A 23,790-nucleotide genomic window follows, 5' to 3' on the forward strand; every position below is an offset into this window, starting at 1 on the left:
AAAGATTCCTTTATGTTGAATATTTTTCCTTTGTGAATGACTGTGGGGTCCTGTGAAATGTTTTGGCATAGCTTGCAGCTGGATGTATTGCAGGGAAATGTGCCCTTCTCTTCACCTTCAGTCTGTGTTGGGAGTTTACTGCAGATCAGCTTGTGTTTTAAGTTTGGTGGCTGGTGGAAGGCCAGCACTGGCAGGGATGGGAATATCTCTTTCAGTAATTCATCCCCCTGGAGTAGGGGCTGTAGGTCCCTTATGATTTTCCTCAGTTTCTCCAGCTCTGGGTTGTATGTCACTACAAGGGGAATTCTGTCTGTGGCTTTTTTTTCTTTGTACTGTAGTAGGTTTTCCCTGGGTGTTTTGAGGGCAGAGGCAATATTCTTGTTTTGGGGTTGTAGCCTTACTGTTTGAAGGATGCAGTCAGGGTTTCAAGGTGTCTGTCTCTATCCCCTGGGTCCGAGCAGATACGGTGGTATCTTGTGGCTTGGCTGTAAATAATGGATCTTTTTGTATGTGAAGGGTGGAAGCTGGAGTTGTGGAGGTAGCTGCATCTGTCTGTGGGTTTCTTGTAATAAAAAAAGGTATCATCTTATTTTCTTTTCCATGTTTTATTTTGTTTGATTTCTATTGATAACCTTTAAGAGTGGACTAACATGGCTACCACACCTCTCTACTGTAGACCAAATGGAAGCTCAGACTTCTGACAGTGAATTAACCCACTGACTTCATAATAGTGATTTTTGTCTAGGAACAGAAATACCCAATCTATTCTATGGGACAGGCCCCTCTGACTGTAACAGCTATGTATGCTCATATTTTTGTTTGAATTTCCTTCATCATTTCCATGTGGTGTCATTTATATACTAATTTGCAATGTGTTATAATTACTCACCAGGACACAATGTTAGAAAATGTTGAATTATAGTAAAATAGTGGTGTCAACTTTAGAATGTAATCGTTGCTGCATTTCATTATGATGTTATTGTGTAATTACTCAGCAGGTCTTCTGTTTACTAGTGCAGACGTGACAGAACATAAATATGATTGAATTATATCTGCACAGCTGGGCAAAATATTTACAGAATCATGAAACACATAATGTATTGTTTAAAAAGCAGCAGGGGGAAACAGAGGGGCCAGATGTACTTAGGCAGTGACACTCAAATTGTGGCCCCTCAGGACCGTCAGTATGACTTCTTTACTTCTCAGAAATTGTTGAAACAGTACAAGTTGGAATGGAGGCAGAGTTTGTTTAAAGAATCAAATAATAATAATGAGTGTGACATGTTGAGGCTAGTGGCTTACTTACCAAGAGAAAAAAAGTTGACTTTCTCTGTACAAAGGCTTTTTCTTATAGCCACTGTAAAGGTCAGTGCTTATTTCATTGACATAGAGTCTTCACCGCCTTTCCTGTTCTACTTTTGATGAAGCAGCTGTGTGATTGATTATTCTCACAGCTTTATAAAGCAGCATCAACAAGGTTATCGTGACATAAGAATTAATTATTTGTGACCATTTCTGGAAAAATGAGACTAAAGTAGTGGATCTAAAATGCGGAGAATGATCAGTTTTTCATGTCATGGGTCCATAAGCAGTCTGAAAATGTTACGTTTGAACTTCTATAACGTTTTTATTTTTTCACACAAAAGGATGGGATTTGGACTGTTGTATTATAAAACTGTTTGCTCTAACAGACTTTCATTAAAATCTCACTTTTTTTGTTTTTGGTTATTTTATTCGCCTTCTCCTGGAAACGGTCGCAAATAAATAATTCTTATGTCATGACAGCCTTGTTTATGCTGCTTAATAAAGTTGGGAAAATAAGCAATCACACAGCTTCTTCATCAAAGTAATAAAATAGTTACAGTTAGAATAATGATAATATAAATGAATTAGGGCTGCATTTCGATTAACATCTTTAATTGCAATTAATCATGTGATTAAAAAATTCTGATCAGGATTAATCACACAAAGGTATCTATTTATTTATTTCTCATCGCAGCTCCTTGTGACTCTGGGCAAGTCACTTAACCCTCCATTGCCTCAGGTACTAAATATGTACCTGTATATTCTTTGATTATAACCACAGAAAGGTAATATCAAATCCCATCCCCCTTCCCTTCCCTAAAGTTTGTCAAAGCCCCCTGTCAAACTTCCTCCAGTGTTATGGGATCTTAACATCATTCTCACCCAGCTGATGAAAGCTCCTTTTGAGCCACTTAATTCCTGAGTTGCCATCTGAAAACGCACATTCTCTAATTGGCTAGCAGATTGCATTTCCTTTGCTTATGCCCAAGCTGAGCTGAGTCTGGAAGGCCATGTCACAGCTCGTAATGTCAGAGCCAAGGCTGCGTCGATGGCTCACTTAAAGTCAGCCTCCATGGAAGAGATTTGCAAGGCTGCAACGTGGTCTTCAGTCCACACATTTACATCACACTACTGCCTTGAGCATGATACTCGATGCGACAGTCAGTTTGGGCAGTCGGTACTGTAGAATCTGTTTGGGGTTTAGAATCCAACTCCACCCCCCTAGGCCCGTTTTGTTCTGTTCCAGGCTGCACTCTAAGATAGTTGTATATAGTTTCAGGTTAATCTATGTTATGTTCTCACCGTTGCGAGGTCCAATTGAACAATGTTTCATTGTTTTGAGTGAGCCTGGATGCTAGGGAATACCCCACATGTGAGAATAAGCAGCCTGCTTGTCCTCAGAGAAAGTGAAGATACTTACCTGTAGCAGGTATTCTCCGAGGACAGCAGGCTGATAATCCTCACAAATCCGCCCACTTCCCCTTGGAGTTTTCTTCTCTTTCTTTTACTCATGACTGAACTGAGGAGTGCGGTTGTGCGGTGGGTGGGAAGGCACTTGGCGTATGCGCAGTCAGACACGTGGCGCGCTAGAAGGCTCCAACAAACTTTTTTGCTATTCTAAATGCCAGTTCCCGGGCCGGCACGGATCGCCGACCCACTTGTGAGGATTATCAGCCTGCTGTCCTCGGAGAATACCTGCTACAGGTAAGTAACTTCAGTTTTCCCACCCCCAGACCCAACTTTTTTTTCCCTTTCTCTTCCTTCCCTTCCTCTCCTCTTCCTCCAGGTCCATTCTTTTTCTCTCTCTTCCCTTTCTTCCTCTCATTGTCCAGCACCCCTGCCTCCCTCCCTTTCCTCCAATTCCATGAGCAGTGACACAAACTTGGGGGTCCTTTTACAAAGCCACGGTAAAAGTGGCCTGTGGTAGTGTTGGTGCGTGCTGGGCCACTTTTTACCATGGCTAGGAAAGAGGCCCTTTTTTAATGGGCTGGGCAATGGGCGTGCACAAAAATTAAAACTAGTGCCACCTATTTATGGCCTGAGAACTTACTGCCAGCCATTGACTTAGCGGTATGGCTAACATAGTACCCTCGCGGTAATCTTGCAGTGCATGCCAACATGGCTGTGCTGCCGATTACTGCCAGGAACACCTCCCGCAGTAGAAAATAGAAAATATTTTCTACCACAGGATTCGGTGCACGCCAAACTCAGAGTTACCACTGGGTACATGTGCTACCTTGGCGGTACTGCCGATTTGGTGCATGCTACCTGTGCATTAGCCCTCCTGCACCTTTGTAAAAGGGCCCCTTGGCGATGAGCAGCACCAAGTTCTTCTCATGGCTGTTGGAGCTCTCCACCTTGGATAGTTTCCACCAGTGGCACCCCTAGTTCTGCTTGTGGGGCTGCAGCTCACTCCCCTTCTTCCAATATGGTTTCAGCATTTGCCTCCTTCTCAATTCCTCCCTGTTTTGAAGTTAGGTTCTCATTAATTTTTTAAGTTTATTTTTATTTTATTTTATCTCCAGTACATTTGTCTTTTTCCTTAGAATGGATGACTGATATATTTTTTGGAATCAGACATCATTATTAGGTATGATTTACACGCAGCTTCCATTTGCTTCATTTCCTTATTCATGATATGTTTTCATTTATTTTTGCTAACCTATTTGATAGGTTTAAAATTCTGGCAAAATATATCTCCTTAATGCAAAAACCTGTACAGCTATGTGGTTTATTTATAATTTGTATGTTTTTGTCTTTTTATATGAATGTTATTTTTATGATATTTATGGTTTATATGTATATTGTTTTTTTTATTGTTCATTATGGTTGTTTATTATGCTTATTTATTCTATGTCCATTTTCCTAGACCCCTGATGCAGGCAATTTTCGCTGAAACATGGTCCATCAATAAAGTAAAGCTTAGGTGCCCCCTACCTTGGAGGCTCCTTGTGCTTTTTTGGTCATTTGTTTTCGCTTTCACTTTTGTGCTTTTGGATTCTCTCTCTTTTGCATCGTTTGAGGGATGGCCTTCAAGAACTGGGATAACATTCTCAGCTATAATGAAGATAGACTTCACCATCTACTTCAGGAACTTCCCCTTTTTGATGATATGGAGGAAGAATCTGACACCAAAGAATGGGAAGATTTAATTTTCTTAAAACAGGACACTGTTAGATACGAGTTACATTATGCCTCTTTATTACAATACTGCAGGGTTCAACATCTCCCTAGAGGGTTAGGAATCCAAAAGAAACCACAATTGTTTAAAGATGATGTGCTATTCTTAATAAATGTTCTCTTGACCTCTAAAGAAAAGTTAGGACGTTTAAAAGAAGAGCTCAATAGTAAGGTAGAAACACTTATGAGTACTGATAAAAATTATGACAGATACATGCAGGACCTTAATGCCACATTAGAGGTTTTTCATAGATTAAAAAAAAAAAACCCCTAAGGCGCCTTTTTACCAAGGTGCATTAGGGTGTTAACATGTGGCTTAGTGCAGGTCAACCACTAGCACATTGGTGAGGTAGTAGCTGATGCGTTAAAATTGGCAACAGGGCACGCTGATACATGCGTTAATGTCTAACAGGGCTGTGGGAGGAGAAAAGGGCGTTTTGTAGGCATGTCTAGGAGAGGTTGTTAGCACAGCTGTGCGTAGTTGCCTAACATGTGTGAAAACACAGGAGTTCTTATCACCATGTAAATAGGTGTTAATGGATTTTTGGCCATTAATGTTCCGGAAAAGGAAATAGCATGACAACTTAATGCCTCCACCTACATACAGTACACCAGCAGCCTATAAAGACACAGACACAACCATCAAGCATTTAATTCGCAATGGCACTGACTTTATTAGCAGCAGCAGCCTTTGTTCTGGCCAGGTTCCAGCTCTGATTCCAGCACAGGCACAGGGGATTCCAGTACAACAGCAGCAGCAGCAACCGGTGGAGAGGCAGCGGCAGTCCATAGGTGGTAACAACATACCTGGCACCCACATCTTTTTTTCTGGTCTGCACAATGCTGTGAGGGATGCGTGAGGACTATGTCATTACCCTGTACCGGCTGAGCTCAGCAGCTATAATGGAGCTGTAGCTGATTGTGATCCCATTACAGGCAGGTCCCACCCGATACCTGATGTGACTAAGCTGTTGAGCTTCTTACGTTGTGTGGCCTCTGGCAGTTTCCAACAATCTGTGGCTGCAGTCAATGGCATGGGCCGCTCCTCCATCTCTTACTGTATCCACCAGGTACTGCGTGCCATGATACGCCAGCTTAGGAACTATGTTAATTTCCCTAATATTAGGCAACAGTGGGAGGCCCTGGGTGACCAGTTTATGAACATTGTAGGGAGCAATCGATTGCACACACTTGGCCCTTGTACCACCCAGTGAAAGGGAAGTGATATATCCCTAAATATGCAAATCCTGAATGTGGTAGCCAGGTTCCCAGGGTCCACCCACGATTCCTATATCCTGTATCACTCAGCTCTGATCCAGCAATTTGAGCAGGGCAGGTATGGCCACGGTTGACTAATAAGTAAGTGGAATGATGCTGCTTTCAAAACAAGTAGTCCTGCTATGATATATGTACTCAGTGTATCGTGCCTGTCATTTATTCAGCAACACCATAACGTTAGTGAAAGAGGGGGAACAGTCTATGCCTCTATTTGGAATGCAGAGCTGCCAAGTTACCTATTCCAGAAGGGAGACTTTTTGGTCGGTCCTGATTTTAAATTTACATCGCAAAGCACTGTAGTATTTGTAGTCCATGATTCTATCCATTGAAATCAGTGCTGCAGGTCCCATAATGCACCACGATGAGGTTGGCAGAAATCCAAGACTGGCCAAAAGACTCCCTCCTGGAATGGGTAACTTGGCAGCTTTGGGAATGCTGAGATTATATCACAGTCGGGTTCAATGTTTCCCAAACCTGGTCCTGTAGTCTCCACAGCCAGTCAAGTTTTCAGGATATGAGCAATGAATACTCATGTGAGAGAATTGCATGCACTACATCCACTCCATGCAAATCTCTCTCGTGAATGTTCATTGTGTATATCCTGAAAACCTGACTGGCTGGGGAGCCTCCAGGACCAGGTTTGGGAAACACTGCTCTAAGTCTCTGCACGTAAGCTGTGAGATCCAGGACTGGATCAACCCTGTTTTGTGAATCTGGAATCCACTTGCCAAGCCTAATCTTGGTACACATTTTATTTGCTGGGGGTTCTCACAATCCAGCAGACACAATTGCTGTTTACAGTATGAGGGTTAGTGCATGATATAGATCAGACACTTTGAACCCAGTATTTGGGCAACAACTAGCTAGTTAGCTCTGGCTCGGTTTACCACAAGGAGTGGGTATCCCAACCTCTGATATACACCCATGGCCCTCTTGAGTATGATGGGACAAGTGCTTTTGATCTCAATCACTATCACATGTTACACAAAGCTCATCTATCTTTGGAATGCTACCCTAATAGCTGCCTAGCCCTTAATGTGGAAGGATGACAGCGGTGGAGATGGCAGCTTGGTGCTTTACATCTTCTCATCCAAATGGATCTATGTGCAGCTATTGTGGTAGCATGTATCAGCCATGGTTGGGGAACACCCTCAAGTCCTCTGTAGGACAGTAATGGTGTCTTTTGGGTGGTGGTGTGGGAAAGCAGTGTACGACACCGTTCATGTTGTCAAGGTGCTCTTGCGGTGGGAGGGAAGGCACTTGCACATGTGCGTTTGGGGCGCTGCACATGCTCTTTAAGGCTTACTAACTTTTTAATGCTCCACATTGGGCGATGTGGATGATGTCACCCACATGTGAGAATGAATGGCCTGCTGCCTTCTGAGAATAAATACATTTCTTCCTTGGTCCCTGTTGTGGGAAGTATTGTGTAGTTATTTCCTTATTGAGGAAAATTTAGTTGTCTTTTTGTATTTACATCATTCTTATATATTATGAATGTAAGTTTGAAAAGTCATATTAAAAAAAAAAAAGAAAATCTCCAGATGGAGAGAAAAATAAAATGTCCAGGAGGCTTAAGGGAGATTCCTGGCCCCTGCTGCAGGCAAGAGATCCCCTATTTCCCTGTGTGATACGTTTGCGTACCCCAGTCTATGGATTTATAATTACAATTTATTTAGAAAAGTCAGGGCTACAATTTCACAGCTACAACAGGAAAAAACCAGAACAGAGTCAGGCTGTCATAGTTGACCTAAGTCATGTGACATCCCTTATTGAATTTATTTATTTTATTTACTAGTAAAAAAAGGCTCGTTTCTGACACAAATGAAACGGGCACTAGCAAGGTTTTCCTCGAAGAGTGTATGTTTGAGAGAGTGTGTGTGAGTGACTGTGTGTGAGAGAGAGAGAGTGAATGTGCGAGTGTGTGTGTGTGACAGAGAGAGAGAGTGAGACTGGGTGCGAGTGTGTCTGTGAGAGAGAGAGAGTGTGTGATTCTCCTCTCTCCCCTGCCCCCCTCCAGCCACCCAGCAATTCTCCTCTCTCCACTGCCCCCCTCCAGCCACCCAGCGATCCCTCCAGCCATCCAGCGATTCTCCTCTGTCCCCTGCCCCCCCTCCAGCCACCTAGCAATTCTCCTCTCTCCCCTGCCCCCCTCCAGCCATCCAGCGATTCTCTCTCCCCTGCCCCCCCCCAGCCACCCAGTGATTCTCCTCGCTCCCCTGATTACCTCTGTCGAAGCGGCCGCGTTATCGAAAGCCCTGCCCGTCTCTAGCCTTCCCTTTAAATTTGTTCAGAAGACGGGACTCTGAGGGAACGAACTTGAAGGGAAGGCTGGAGACGGGCAGGGCTTTCAATGACGCGGCTGCTTCGATGGAGGTAATCAGGGGAGCGAGGAGAATCGCTGGGTGGCTGGAGGGGGGGGGGGCAGGGGAGAGAGGAGAATTGCTGGGTGGCTCGGGAGAGACCTGTGAAGTGATGCATGACCTGCTGCAGTATGTGCAGCCTGTGTCACTCCTTGTGTGTGTGAGTGAGACTAACAAGTTAGTTACTTCTTCCATTAAAGGCCTGGTTGAAAAGCCAAGCTTTCACCTTCTTTCTGAAGTAGAGATAGTCTTGTGTTAAGCGGAGCCTTTCAGGCAGTGCATTCCAGAGTGTGGGGGCTACTCTGGAGAAGGCTCCTTTGCAGGAATCACATCGTGTAATGTCTTTTGGAGAGGGTGTGGTTAGTGATACTCCTTGAGAGGACCTTAGTATCCTTGGTGGTGTGTAGAGGATCATCCTATTCTTCAGGTACTCAGGGCGATTTCCTTTGAGGGCCTTGAAGATCAGACATAGAGTTTTAAATTTAACCTTGTATTGTACTGGTAGCCAATGAAGTTTTTGCAAAAATGGTATGATGTGGTCACGTCTCTTGCAACCATCTATGAATCTTGCTGCAGCATTCTAAATCAGCCATTCATTGTTATGTTCCATGCTACACTATATTTTACTATTGGATTTCTTTATTCATCATCTGTTTCAGCGTTATGGAAATAGGTGATGAATAAAAGATGTGCAAACCCCAACCTAAGCTTTTACTACTTAGATCTTCATGGTTTTAGCAGCCTGGCAAAATATGTTGAGCCAGACATGTTTTTAATTCTTTTTCAATTCATTATTCAAAAGCATTTATCCGGGTTGCAGCACCTACTAACTGCTGAGAAAGATATGCAGTGGCACTATCCTGATAGCACCACTGAATATCATTACCGACCACCACAGGAGCGAGGAGTTACCCTGGTAGACGCAATATTCAGTCCACTACCCAAATAACTTTCTGGGAAGTTTAGGATGGGGGGAAAACAGCCCAGATATTCAGGTACTGCTGTTGAGTATCTGGATATTATTGCCCATGGCAGTCAGCGCTTTAATAAAATGCTGATCACCAAGGACAGAATATCAGGGAGATTGTTTTAAAATATTATTTTGTTATAATTAATTGTGTATGCAATTAATTGTCTAATGCCAATTTGTTATCTGCCTCAGATTGTATTGAGAGGGTAAAAATCTGTTTAAATGCATACCTACATAAAGAAATGAATGGTTGATGTTCTTTTAGAATCAGAAATTATGCCATTTTGTCACACGCTAAACCAGTTATAGCTAAATTATTTTTGATGAATTTAAGCTGATTTTATATCTATTTGCATGTAAATAATATAATTTAAATTAATTCTAAACCAGTTTACTGAAGTTTAGCAGGATACTCAGTGTCTAATTTTTTTAACCAAGCATAAAACAATTTAATTGAAATATTTTATCAATTTGCACTTCATTATGCATTGTTATTATTGTCTTTTGGGGCACCGTGTCTTAAGCTGTACAAAAGTAGAAATTGATTTTTTTTTTCATTTATGAATTATACCTCCTTGGGTTTGTGATGAAAAGATGTGCTGCAGATGTTCTTTTGATACTTCAAGCTTGGAAATCAGAACTGCTAGAAACCTTGTGTCAGTGAAAACCAGTCATCTGTTCCTGCCGAGTTGCTGATCAGTTCCTTAGGTATTGATAACGCTGGTAAATGGCATTTTTGTTACAAAGAATTTGAATGGTGTTCTTAGCTAAGTCATGGGTGCTGAATTCGAAAATGAAATCAGTTTTTGCCTATCGGGCTCAGTTTTCTTGTGACACGCTACCCTTTTTATAAAAAGCCTTGAAAACGCTGCATTTTGGTACCCTGCTGTGCAGGGCTGCTGAGAGGGGGGGGGGGGGGGGGGGGGACAAAATCTCCAGGGCCCGGGCCTTCAAGGGGGGCCCAGTGCCAGTCCCACCTGCCCTCTGACCATCTGCCACCGGGCCGGCCCCCTGTATTTAAATCACCGCGCGGTGCGACTCTCCCTCTCACCTCCCTGTGAGGCGGAACTCCTCCCTTTGGGTCTCCTTCCCTCCCTGTATCCCGCCCTCAGGGGAGCAGCAGCAGCGGCAACCTCGGAGGGGGGAGGGGAGCGGTGACCTCAGGGGCGGGGCTGCGGCGGAGGCGAGGCGAGGCAGCCTTGTCCCAGGCCCGGCCAAGTTTCTCGGCGGCCCTGCTGCTGTGGATTAATTTAATTCAGTAGTTGTAATTGTTGGAAAAACAATTGAAATATACTAGGAATTACAATACAAAACCCTTAGTTTAGAAAGCCACCACCAGGAAATAAGGGAGGTTTGGCAACATTGCCCATGAGTCATGCTCGAACATGTTCAAACACGTTCTGTTGCATCAGTTGCCACCTGTATCTCAGCATTGAGAGTTCAGTCAACAATTGCTGTTGGAAGTGACTGCTTGTACTTCTATGTTTGTGAAGGTTTGTGTTTTGTGCCATTTCAGAAGAAATGCCTTGTACCTGTGCAAATAGCCCAAATTCTTTTTGTTATATCTGTGGAGAGTTTACTCTGAAATCGCAAAAACAAAAACTTAATCCTCTTGTAAAAAAGTGCTACGAACTATATTTCGGGTGTAAGGTTGGTGAACAGGACCGCAAATGGGTTCCCCACATTTGCTGTTTGCTTCTTCCCTATCACCACTTTTGTGAAGAGGGACCACCTCCGCCATTCTCCAATCCCTCGGAACCTCTCCCGTCTGCAAGGATATATTAATCAAATCTTTAGGAGGACCCGCCAAAACCTCTCTGAGCTCCCTCAATATCCTGGGGTGGATCCCATCCGGTCCCATGGCTTTGTCCACCTTTAGCTTTTCAAGTTGTTGATACACACTTTCTTCTGTGAACGGTGCTCTATCCACTTCATTCTCATTTGTACTATTTCCAGTCCATCGTGGTCATTCTCCAGGATTTTCTTCTGTGAAAACAGAACAAAAGTATCTATTTAGCAAATTTGCTTTTTCTTCATCATTATCCACATAGCGGTTCGCAGTATTTTTTAGTCTCACAATTCCCTTTTTAGTCATTCTCCTTTCACTAATATACCTGAAGAAATTTTTGTCACCCCTCCTTACATTTCTAGCCATTTGTTCTTCCGCTTGCGCTTTTGCCAGTCGTATCTCTCTCTTGGCTTCTTTCAGTTTCATCCGGTATTCCTCCATGTGTTCCTTTTCTTGAGTTTTTCTGTATTTCTGGAACGTCAACTCTTTAGCCTTTATTTTCTCAACCATTTGCTTGGAGAACCATATCGGTTTCCTTTTTCTCTTATTCCTGCCACACCTCCCTACAGCTTCTACTCTAGTCCTGTTGGTCCAGTCCTGGTTGGAGGGTTTTGCCTGCTGCTGCCGCTCCTCGTCAGCAGCCCAAGGGCTCACGATTCCAGACTATCCTTGAGAACCTGACAATCTGCAGCTGGCATACAGCCTGGTTTTCCTTTATGGTATGATGTTCAGGGGAGAGGGATATGGACAGCAACCACTAGAGAATTAAGAAGTGGTCATGTCTTAATCCCACCAGTAAAAAGGAGGTGTTAATGCCCCTGTATGAGTCATTGGTGAGATTCCATTTAGTGTATCGTGTTCAGTTTTGGAGGCCCTATCTCATTAAGGACATCAAAAGATGTGAGGCTGTTCAGAGGAAGGCAACAAAAATGATGTGAGGCTTGTGCCAAAAGACGTATGAGAAGAGACTGGAAGACCTCAATATGTATACCCTAGAGGAAAGGGGGATATGATACAGATGTTTAAGTAATTAAAAGGTATTAATATGCAAACTAATCTTTTTCAGAGACAGGGAAGCGGTAGAACTAGAGCTCCTGAGTTGAAATTCCAGGGTGGGAGACTTAGAAGCCACATCAGGAAATACTTTTTGACAGAAAGGTTGGTGATGCTTGGAATGCCCTCCTGTGGGAGGTTGTGAAGACAAAAACGGTGACAGCAGGGCTGGCCCTAGGGTTTCTAGCGCCCTCCTGCAATCTATTAGTCGGTGCCCCTACCCATCCAGACGTTACTCCTTTGCTCCTCTGCGGGAGAGACCCAACTTGACCTGCCTCAGTCTCCTATCATTGAAAATATTACACCAGTATAGAAGAAAAATAACTTAGCACACAGACCAGGAATTAGGAGAACAGACATTCTTGCCAACTCTGAAAAACAATGTGTTATCAAAATTTCAGAATCTAACAAACAGATCCCTATTCAGACACTTGGTCTTGCAGTCACACATGTAGAACAGAGATAGCCCCTCTTCAAATTCTTCAAAAATTAACCTGAAATCCTAAGAAGTTAGACTCTGCATGCAGCACAATAGCCTTCCCATCGAGCACAGCTTAGGATCTAGCTAGGACAGACTTAATCAGCATAAACTAACATATTCTACAATCTGAGTTGGACAGACTAACAGGAGTTACTGAGGTGGGAATGAGAGATAGGTGATGGTTAGGAATTGAAAGCAGGCATCTAGCCCTCCTGTCCTGTGAGTTGCTGTGTTGGGGGTGGGGGTGGAAAAGGGTGGGTCAGGTGCCGCACTAAACAGCAGTCTCTGACAAAACAAGGGTCCAGGCTCTGCTGTGCTGCCTCTGTCTGAGCCCTCTCTGGGCAGAGGACAGAGGTTAGCTGAGCTCCCACAAGTTATTTCAGAGCCAGATTCAGTTGGAGCAGTGACATCCTCTGACAAACACAAGGAGGATATTTCTCTGCTTGGGAGGGGGGAGGGGACGGGACAGAGAGCTGACAGCTTTGGAGCCAGACTGAGATGAGCAGCAGAGATTAGATACTCAGCAGAGCTTGATTGCTTGCAAAGTGACGCCCTTGAAGGCATGCGCCCCCCTGCAGTGCTTACCCTGCTTACCGGGTTTGACCAGCCCTGGGTGACAGAATTCAAGAATACATGGGATAAACATAGAGTATCACATTTAAAAAAAAATATGGAATCCAATTAAAGCAAAACTTAAATGACCTCATAGATGAAATGAACTTTGACGGCAGCTTCAGAGTTTGGGAAGACAGACCAATGCCAGGCAGACTTTTATGGTCTAGGTCCTGTAAATGGCAAAAGCAGATGAGGGTCAAGGCTGGAGTAGGCTTCAATGGCAACTCCAGTAGTTGGGAAGTCTTAGGCAGGCCCCGGCTGAATATCTGCTGGAACTGAAGCTCTGGTGGAATTAGGCCCAGATATTCAGTGCTGATGCCCGGACATGGCCCGGCACCAGATATCTGGGCTTAATGCTGCCTGCAGCTGACAGTGTTTAGAAAAATGCTGATTGCCATGGGCTGAATATTGGCCGGGGGATTGCAACATGCCCTGCAAATTCAATAACACAATTACTAGTATTGGGGTGGCAGTGAGTGATTGTGGAAGACCTGCGTAAGCACTATTCTATAAGCTGTGCCTAAAGTTAGGTGCGGTTTATAGAATAGTGCTTAAGTTCCGGGGGGTCACGTATAAATTTAGGTGTGTCCATTTGTACCAGTGAAAATGTGGTGCACAAACCCATGCCTAAATTTAGGCGTGGAGCCCCCTTATTCTATAATTGCGCACATAACAAAAAAAACCACACTATGATTCGCTCATAAGCATTCCATTTCTGCGCCCCCTCTATTTCAGGACACGCATAAAATTTAGACATGGATGTGCCAATTAAATCTAATTAGTGCCAATAATTGCTTGTTAAGAAATCAATTGGCACTAATTAGCTTGTTCAATTAAATTGCACATGCAAATTGGGTGCAAATGTTTTTTTAGAATTTAGGGGGTTATTGGGCTGAATAGAACTACCTGCCTTTTCGTCACAATCCAAATTACGTCTATCATGAAATTTGTGTACACAAGATATAGAATAAGGTCTGTTGCATGTGCAACTTAATTTAATAATTGGCTATTAATTGGTTTGAATTGATGTTAATTGGTGCTAATTGCATGTGCAACTGCCCTTAGTTGCTATTCTAGAAGTTGTGCGCTGATTTCATCTAGGGAAGTGTGCATGTGGGAGGGGCATGGACAGATCAGTGGTGTGACGTTAGGTGCACAGGTTATAGAATACTAAGAGTTACACACCTAACTGCTAACAATTAGACACAAGCACTTACAACAGGCTTTGACATGGGATACGTTCTCACGCCTAAAATAATGCATGAAACTGTGGACTTTTGTGAGTATTCTATAATAATAATATAATGGCATGTATCATCTTAGTGCCTAAATTTTGGTGCTCTTTCTTGAATCTACCCCACTTTGGTTCAAGTAACCAGAATTTGTGTTTTCTGGGTCCAATGTTATTCAACTATTTTGTGAATTTTTAGCAACCTTAGGTATATAGGGCCAGATTTTATATATGGCACCCGAGAAATCCGCGTAGAAAAAAAATACACCTAGGCATATTCTCTAAAGTACGCCTAAATGTTATAGAATAGGCTTAATTGCCTTGTAGTATATTGAATAACGTCCATTTAGGACATGTTTTACCTGGTGTAAATCCCGACACCTAAATTAGGTGCATGGCAGGTGTATTCTATAATAATGCGTATAGATTTTTGAAAGGTCAATGACCTGCCCATTCCATGCCCCCTTTTCAACTGTCCCAATCATCACAATATATAGCATGTACACAGTCCAACTGCCAATCACATCTAAATCTTCACTTTCACTTCATTTCTTTCCTAACGGGGATCTTCAGAGTAACTGTCAGCATAATCATTTGGGAACAGCATCCCCTATGCTAATAGCGCTGAACAAATCTTCATTGATCTACCCGTAGTTGACAATTATTTTTTCTATATAAACTATTTTTGCTCTTTTACTTATTTTATATAAAAATACTGTTGCTTTTGAGATGCATAATGAGGCTACTTAACTTTGGCAGTGATTTTTCAAACAGGTCAAACCTCCGCTGACTTGGCCAGGTTTTGTAGTCCTTCTTCAGGGAAGAGGTTTGCATCTCCTAACGTGCTCCTGCAAATATAAAAAAATGGCCGCCTTCCCTGAAGAAGGACTATGAAACCTGGCCAAATCGGCGGAGGTTTGACCTGGTTGAAAAATCGCTGCCAGAGTTAAGTAGCCTTTTCAACTGTGTCACTTGAATTTTACACACACCATGTTGCAGCATATGCTTAGCGATGCGCGTAATCGTAATTAATGCCAATGAATGCTGATAATTTTATTTATTTATTTATTTAGATTTTGCTCACACCTTTTTCAGCAGTAGCTCAAGGTGAGTTACATTCAGGAACACTGGGTATTGCTTGCTAACATCCAATTGACAGCGCTGACTAGCTAGTTTAACCAATTAAGTTACGCACATTGTTACAGAATAAGCTTTGATTTCTTGGTGGAAATTAAGGCGCGATATATAGAATTCGGGGGATAATAACCAACATGAACATTAATATTGTAGAAACTATGCAACACGGATCACTGCAATTGTTGGGGGTCTTTTACTAAAGCGTAGCTCGAGTTATCTGCAGCAGGGCCCATAGGAATAAATCTGCCCTGCTGCAGATAACTCAAGCTAAGCTTTAGTAAAAGACCCCTGTGATGTTTTAGAACAAAGATATTTAAAACATTTAAATGCAGTTAGTGTACTCTCAATGTGGACTGTTGGGATTTTTTTCAAAATACAAAATCCTAGTAGGGCTCTTGATCAAAATAGGGCTTGGCTAAAGTGATCATTCTGCTAGGATTCTACTGTATGTACTTTGTGTGTTTGCTATATGAATAATTCACACCGGTTTAATACAGTTGCTATTTTTCTGTTCCAAACCATCAACTTGTAAAATGTCAACTTCATCTATAATTAACTCTGGGCCTTAATCACATCCAACCTCATTTTTTAGCCTTCAATTTTCTGACTGTTTGAAGAGGAAGAGCCAGCCTTTAAATGATCTTTCTTTTAAATTGCCCTCAATTTTGAAGAAATTCCTTTTTATTTCAAAACTTAATTACATCTTCAATGTTTTGCAGTCATAATTTCTTAAATGATGGATGCCTCTTGTTCACATGAAGTTTCTGGCATTTTTGAGAACTTACGTAACATATTCATGTTCATAGTATAGGATAATTATATGTTTGTTTTATGCATAGAGGGGGTAATTTGATAAAGCATTTTCCATATGTAAAGTATGTTTTATACACAGAAAAGTGCTCTTACATGTATGTATTCAACTGTGCAATTTTTCAACTATATGTGCTGACATGGTGACATATATGTATGTGCACTGCATGTGTGTATTCCTGGGATATGATTTGGGTGGACCAGGGCCAGAATTGTGATGTGTTTACTTATTTAAAAAAATGTATTTGCATTTGCAGGGGAGGAGTAGTGTACTGGTTAGTGCAGTGGCCTAAGACCCAGGAGAAGGGGGTTGTATCATTGGGTAAGTCACTTAACCCTTTATTTCCCCCCTCCCCCCCTAATTCTATAAAAGTCATCAAAAAATTGTGCATGCAAATTTGGGCCTGCACCCAGTTTACACGAGCAATTTAATTGAATAACAAGCTAGTGCCAATAATTGGCATTTTAACATGCAATTATTAGCACTAATTAGATTTAATTGGAGCTTACTTGTGTAAATTTAGGTTCAGGATCCGTACCTAAATTTTACACATGAGTAAAAAAAGGGGCATGGAAATGGGATGGTCATGGGCGGAACGGGGGTGTTCCTAGCATTTACACATGTTGTTATAGAAACTGCAGGATACACACCTAATTTAGATATGTATATTTGCACCACATTTCAGTTGGTGCAAATGGCCTTGCCTAAAGTTAGGCTCGACTTCTGGGAATTCTATAAAGTATGCCTAACTTTAAGCATGGTGCCAATTTTTAGTCACCATATATAGAATCTATCCCATAATGTAAACCACTTTGATTATAACCACAGAAAGGCAGTATATCAAATGCTATCCCATTTACACATTCTTTGGAACAGGTGTATATTTGACGGAGAGCATTGTACAAAACTATTTTATAAAAGACACATGTGCCTAGGTTGTATCTATAAAATAGTCCCTTCTTTGAACTTATCATATAGGCTCATGGTCTCATAAGTATGTACTTACCTCACTTTCTAGGCAGCTAAGTCTGCACCAACTTTCATAAGGAAGTCACTTAAATTCCATAATTTATTGCAACAAGTAATCAGATAACAGGCCACTTACTGCCTGCAGTCTGAAGAGGAGGGAAGAGGATGATGAGATTAAACTGAGAGCTTAGTTGATGCTGGAATTGTGGTGGACAGTTGGTAATGTGAGAAATAAAAAGAAGGTATTTTAATGAGGATAGGAGAGAACAGCTGGAGCTGCTCAAAGGAGCCAAGATGGAGCCTTCTGCTTTTTCTTCTTTCTTACACCTTCAGACACACATCCCCACACCCCTGTCGTACCTGCAGCCACGGACACCCAGTGTACCTGAATGTAACTCACCTTGAGGTGTTACTGAAAGGTGTGAGCAAATCTAAAATAAAAAATACACATACAGGGGGGGTGGGGGAACAGGCATGTCAAGAAGGTAGCAGGGCAAAGGCCAGGGCCATGTGATAGGAGACTGAGGCAGGTCAGGGTGGGCCTCTCCCACAGAGGAGCAAAGGAGTAACCAATAAACTCAGCTGTAACTAGCAGGAAGTAAAGCAACTGTAGTTCAGGATAGAAACCTGGCTACAAATACAAAATAATATAATAAGTATACACAACTGTGGGGCAGACACACCCAGTTATAACATTATTGGAAGACACTAGAGTAGAGACTTGCACGGGAACGGGGTTTGCGGGAATCCCGCGGAACCCGCGGGATTCCCACGGGGATGGAAGCAGTTCTGCGGGGATCCCGTGGGGACGGAAGCAGTTCCTGTGGGGTTCCCATGGAAGTGTATGCTGCACTTGCGCCAGCCTCTCACCTGAGTACCAAGTTCTTTGAGTGCTGTCTCATCCTCCTCCTCCTCCTCCTTGCTTTAACAGCACAAATGTGGAAAGCCTCCATTAAGAAGGTGGTAGAGATAAAAATGGTGGCAAAATTCAAAAAGGCATGGGATGAACAAAGAGGATCTCTATTTAGAAAATGGAAGTTATAAAAAACCTAAACTTAAAAGGCTGCGTGTGTGTGGATGTGTCGCATAACACTTACATGGTAACTCTGGCTGTGATGAACTAGGGCCGATACTGGGAGACCTGTATGGTCTGTGTCTCATAAATGGCAATCTGGTTTTGGATGGGCTGGAAAGGGTTTAGACAGCAACTTTAGTGGCTGGAAGATGAGGACAGTTCTGGGCAGACTTTTACGGTCTGTGTCCCGCAAATGAGAAGATGAATAGGCTGGAGTGGGCTTTGAGGGCAACTCCAGCAGTTGGAACATAAGGATAGGGCCAGGCGGACTTCTATGGTCTGTGTCCCAGAAACACCATAGAAAGACAGTAATCAAGTATATAATATCACATTCATTGTTGATTTAATCATGAATTGATAATGATTGTGATCAGTGGCGTTCCTAGCCTGCATGACACCAGGGGCGGATCGCCGATGCGCCCCCCCCCGGGTGCAGGGCGCCCCCCTATGAAATGACACCTCCCCCCGGCGAAATGACACCCCCCGGGTGCACGCCGTTGGGGGGGTGCCGCGGCGCGCCTGTCGGCTGAGTCCGAGTTCGCTTACTTCGTTCGTTCATTTGCTGCAGCTCCCTCTGCCCGGAACAGGAAGTAACCTGTTCCGGGGGCAGAGGGAGCTGCAGTGAACAAACGAACAAAGTTAGCAAAGTTAGCAAACTCAGACTCAGCCGACAGGCGCGCGCCGCGGCACCCCTCAGCGGCGTGCACCCGGGGCAGACCGCCCCCACCGCCCCCCCTTGGTACGCCACTTATTGTGACTATTGGGCAGACTGGATGGACCGATCCGGTTTTTATCTGCTGTCATTTACTATTACTATTAATCCTCTCTGCTTCCAGGCTGATGCGCAGACCTCAGCTCTGACATAAGCATGAGCATCAGATGTCACCTGACCTACTGGCACGTGCATGTGGTGATCTCTTAGCACACAGTGCCAGTGAATCAGAGAAGTCTTATATGTGCGCACCAGAGTGTTCCAGCTTCCATTCCTTCCTTGCCTGCAATGCTGCGGCTCAAACCCAGAGACTGAGAGAGTTGACAGGAATTTTTTTTTTAATGTACCATTAAATTCTTGTGGGTGAGGACAGGTTAAATTCTTGCGGGGACGGGTAAGATTCCACATAGGGATGGGCGGGGATGGGTTAGATTCCCCATGGGATGGGTTAGATTTCCTACGGGGACGGATGGGGACGGGTTGGATTCCAGTGGGGACGGGTGGGGACGGGTTGGGGTCCCCGTGCAACTCTCTACACTAGAGTCTTCATTGCTTGTTTTTTCACTGTTTTTTTTGTAGTAGGAAAGAAAGGTATGATGAGTTTGAATGAATATGTTTTTCTATCATTTTATTGCAGTTCTTTTCCTTTTTCATATTTTTATATTGTAAACTGCTGTGATCTCACTATGGCTAAGTGGTATAGAAAATCTAATAAACTGTAAATATAACTATAAACTATAGCCCCATACTATATGTTAATTCAGATAATTCATTATCTGACTTGAATTCTGAAAAGAAAAAAAAACCCTGTGATGCTAGTTGATCACACTACCTATTTGTATTTGGTTCTTTCACAGAATCAACTCTGGTCTTTGATTGTCTGCACATCCTTTTTTTCAGCCCACATTACTTTAAAACAATTTAGATAAAGGAATTTCACATCATCTTTTAACACCATATACATTTGCATAAAGCTAATATTTTGATGCTTTTCATGTTGGATTAACCAATCTTCAACTGACCCTGACCCTGAAGAAGGTTCGAAATTTTGGCCATAGTCGGCCGTGGCGTTTGGGCAGTACCGAGCAGCATACACAGATAAGTTTAACGTGAAATTTACTCAAATAGATATTTTGTATAGAGTATTCACATAAAATTTAAAGGAGGTTGGAGGTTATTTTTGCTGCTGATGATAAAGATAGCTCCTTAATCAAGAAGGCAGTGCCATAAAGAAAGGAGTCTTATTGAGGCTTTTTCCTCCAAAATGTCCTCTTTTTTGTATGATAGAAGAAGTTTGAAGTAGTAACTGTTAAAACCGTTAACTATTGAGGAGGGCTAGTGTAGTTGCATCGTTTGTTATTATCCTCTCAAGCTCATATACAGATATAATACAATGATTGGTCTTAGTCGTAAGGTGCTGTGGTTTGTGAAAACGATTCAAAGCGGGCCATATGAATTGTATTCTTTTTCCATGGCGATAACCTTTGATTGCTGAGGCCTTTTTCTCCTTTTTAAGAGATTAACAATTAAAAATTTAAAAAATTAAAAGAATTTAGAATATCATCAGATAATAGTTTGGGTTGATGTATGGTTTTCCATGTTTAGTGATCATGGGCAACATTTCTCTATCACTTTAATACTAATGAGAGTGTCTGGCATTACTGTATGGGAGCAGGACAGTCAAACTGCCATGTACGTGACAGTATGCATTTTAGATGGACTGAACATGTCTTTCAATTAGATGAGTAGCACATACTAAAACCATTGGTGGGTTGAAAAAGTTAACAAAGATGGCTAAAATACCAGTGAAAAGGCACACTCAACATCTGACTACTGTTTATCTCTGTCAAACTTCACCACACTTTGGTGCTCATTTTCAAAGCAGATGGATATCTAAAAATACTCAAAAAATCGTCCATCTACTAAAAACATCCAGATCCCGATTTTGGAAAGTCAGAATTTGGATGTTTCACAATGCAGTTCGTCCCAATAGCAAGGGGGCTTGTTTTGGGCGGGACTAAGGAGGGCCAAAAATAGGACGTTAAACAGGGATTTTTGAATGAGATGAAATGTTCATGTGTAAAATGAAGGATGTTTTTATCTAGACCTATTTCAGTCATATCCAAGCAGTAGTGTGCTGGTAAATTTTTAACAACAGGCTCACTCACCCGGTATAGCCCGTCCTGCAATTTGGAGGGGGGAGGGCCCGGAGGTGGCTCTGCGCTCCCCCCCCAAATTCCAAAGCTGGCTATACCTGGGGAGAGAGCCTGGGAGGGCAATGCATTACTCTCTCCAGGAAAAAAAAAATATTTTAAATGCTCCCAGATTCCAGTCCAATTCATGTATAATGTGGGATAAAATGCCATAAATAAGTAAATAGATAGAAACTCCGAATGTTGAGCATCTGATTCTCATAACATGATGTCTGTTTTAGAAGCCCTTTACCAGGAGAAAAAAAAATCTCTGCAACAATATAACAGGGTTATGGTGTCCCTATAATAGTCCCTCCAACTGACACACCGATTACGATTTATAACAAATTACTACTCTACCTATGAAAAGTTATTCCCTTGTTATACTTCCTCTGTGTACATCCGTATGCAGAAGCCGCATGTTTGAAAATACAACTTTTTTTTGTACAGTATCCTCCCCATGGTCCCCACCCCACCCCACCCCACCTCACCTATTCCAGACCTCCTCCCCACTCCCCTGGTGAAAAGTTATTTCCTTATTATACTACTTCTGTGCACATAAGCTGGCATGTTTGAAAATACTTTTTTTTTTTTACAGTATCCTCCCCACGGTCCCCACCCCACTTATTCCAGGCCTCCTCCCCTGGTCCCCTGAGCCGCAGGGTCCCAGTACATACCTAAGGGCAGTCACCCTGGTGGTCTAGTGGATTCTTTGGGGATTCTTTGGCTCAACTTTAGGCGCTGAAATGATGCGCATAAAGTGCAACTGTCATGGTAGAATAGTAGTATAAGTCTGAATTTACATGTCTAACTTTAGGCATGAGCACTTATGCCAGCTCAATGTTCATGACTAAGGGCAGTTACACACATAACTGCTAATTGATACCAATTAGCACCAATTAAGGTCAATTATAGCTTATTAACACCAATTATCAGCTCATTATTTAATTAATTTACATGAACCATTATTAAATTAACTTACATGCACAATTGTCCTTATTCTATAACTTGTGTGCATAAATTTATGTGCCAGTTAAAAATCTGAGACTGCAACTTTCTATAATTTGGGGTACATATGCCAGTAGAAATCAGCAGATATACATGTATTAAAATATATTTTTCAATTATAAAGAACAAAATTGGAATTTCCAGCTTAATTTGGTGCAACCATTTGGGTTAAATTTAGAAATAGAATGGATGTCATTGGTTTGATATGACTGTGAATTCAGTGCTGTGATTGGTGGATGAGTCATGTGGTTATGGAGATGAGATAAGAAAAAGGGGGAACATCAAACTGCCGCCATCTTTGATGCTGAAAATTTTGTATGTCAAAGAGATGGACTCAGTTTAACAAAGGTAAGATTAAGTATGTTTTTTTTGAGATGGAAGGGGGATTTATATTGAAGTTTTAATAGATTTTTATCTTTTATAGGGGACAATCCTTGAGACAGCCTAAGAGTAAAACAGTAGTCATGTCGGAAGAGGCCCTTGACCTACTTATTTAAAAATTTTGGACTATAGGTTAAGGATTGTTGAATTGTGGTTAAATAAATGATTTGTGTAGAGACCGATGACGAGGTGGGTATATAAATCTCAACAGCAATACAAAATTTGTGTTATTGAATTACAACGCTGAGGTCTTGAAAAGGTAAAGAATAAGGTTCTGATTAAATGCAGGTGATTGTGGTTTTGGTGGATATTAGAACTCCTGGATTGTATCAAGATTAAGATCGCCTGAGCACTTTTTGTATTAAAATATATGCAACAAGCAACAAAGCCCGTTTCGTGAAAAATGAAACGGGCCCTAGGAAGGCTCTCGTCTAAGTGATTTCTCCTCTCTCCCCTGCCCTCCCCTCCATGTCCAGCGATTCTCCCCTGCCCTCCCCTCCCATCCCATGTCCAGCGATCCCTCCCCTGCCCTCCCATCCATGGCCAGTGACTCTGTCCTTCCTGCCGCCGTGCCTTTAAGCGTTCATCTTACCTCAGGTCGCAGCGCGGCGGCAGGCTCGCGTCACCTCCAGCCTTCCCTTGCCTTCCCTCTCAGTGTCCCGCCCTCCTCTGATGTCATTTCATCTTTCCGCAAGGGTGGGACACTGAGAGGAAAGAGAACGCTGGAGGCAAGCTGACGTCAGCATGCTGTTACGAAGCCAGCCAGCCATCCAGGGAAGCAGAGTTACTTGTTTTCTGTCTCCAGAATTGTATACATGCCTATTGTATAGAATTAGGGACTGTGCTTTCTGAGTGTCTATTTTTATGCTCATAAACCCTTGGGCAATTTTATAAATGCCCTAGAAGCCCTTTTATTTTACTTATAAAATTATCCCATTACAAAACCCTTAGAGAACACATGCATAGAGCTACCAAGAGCCCCAGTTCAAGTGGAAGACTTATGGCTAGTCACAGTTTTTGAAGTGACATCCCAGTGCATTGTGGTATTTGTAATTCTCCTTCCATTTAGAATCAATGGTATAGGTAACAGAATGCATCAGGGTGGTGTTTGTCAGAAATCCTGAGCTGATCTAAAGTCTCTCCCCATAGGCTAGGGCACTTGGCAGCTCTGTATATGACTTACAGTAGTACTGACTTAGGGACCCTTTTACTAAGCTATGTAAGTGTCCAAGCGTGCCCA

Source organism: Microcaecilia unicolor, chromosome 2 (assembly GCF_901765095.1).
Source record: "Microcaecilia unicolor chromosome 2, aMicUni1.1, whole genome shotgun sequence".
NCBI lineage: Eukaryota > Metazoa > Chordata > Amphibia > Gymnophiona > Siphonopidae > Microcaecilia > Microcaecilia unicolor.